Here is an 868-nt window from a genome sequence, read left to right as displayed (position 1 = left end):
TCTGCTACTGGATTTCTGGGAGAGTCTCAAACTGTTTTGAGGTTTAATTCTATTTTTAGTGTCTTAAATATTAACCTTGATCAACTGTGTTAATATCAGACAGAATCACATTTTTGACATTTTTGTTGATCTACTATCGAGAGAGAAACATTTCAATATTGTCAAGTGTTCAGTTGCTTTTGTGTGGTATATTCATCTACAATATCTAAATTAAAGATCTCAGTGGTTCTTAACTTGAGGTCAGTTGAAACAAGTGGCTCATCAGAAAGTCTGTCATGAATACATTGTAAAAAGTATTGTTAAAGGGGGGTTGCTGATTTTAATACTATATACATTTTCAATAGAGGCTAATGGTTATCATTATTGCTCCAACCCTCACCAAATCCTAAAATGCTGATGTGAAAATGTAGCTAAATGCATGAAACGTTGCCAGAACTTCCCCTTAAATGTACATAGCAATGAGTCAGCCTAGTAGAAGCAATTTTCACATACGACTAAGGTGAATCATTTAATTGTATGCATTTTAAAACAGCCGGTGTCATGTATTATTCATCGGAAGTATTCATCTAGCTGGAATAAAATAAAATAAAATAAAATAATGATCACGACACTTTAAAACAACATTTTTTGCAGAGCAATTGACTCTCACCTGCGTTACTGACACTAGAGTCGCCTTCTTGTAGCGCAGATTTCCGAAGTTCTGCGCAGATCTGCAAAATTCCTACGATCCCATTGGTGGAGTCGCGCAGACCTGCGAACACCTGCGGAAATCTGCGCTACAAGAAGGCGACCTGGGATCTGTTGTCAGATTGTCTGTCAGCGACAGCGCCTCTATGGACGTTTTGTTGAATTGCGGCCATCAGGAAAG

Source organism: Amia ocellicauda, chromosome 1, assembly GCF_036373705.1.
Source record: "Amia ocellicauda isolate fAmiCal2 chromosome 1, fAmiCal2.hap1, whole genome shotgun sequence".
Classification (NCBI taxonomy): Eukaryota; Metazoa; Chordata; class Actinopteri; order Amiiformes; family Amiidae; genus Amia; species Amia ocellicauda.
This window is presented reverse-complemented; position numbering follows the sequence as displayed.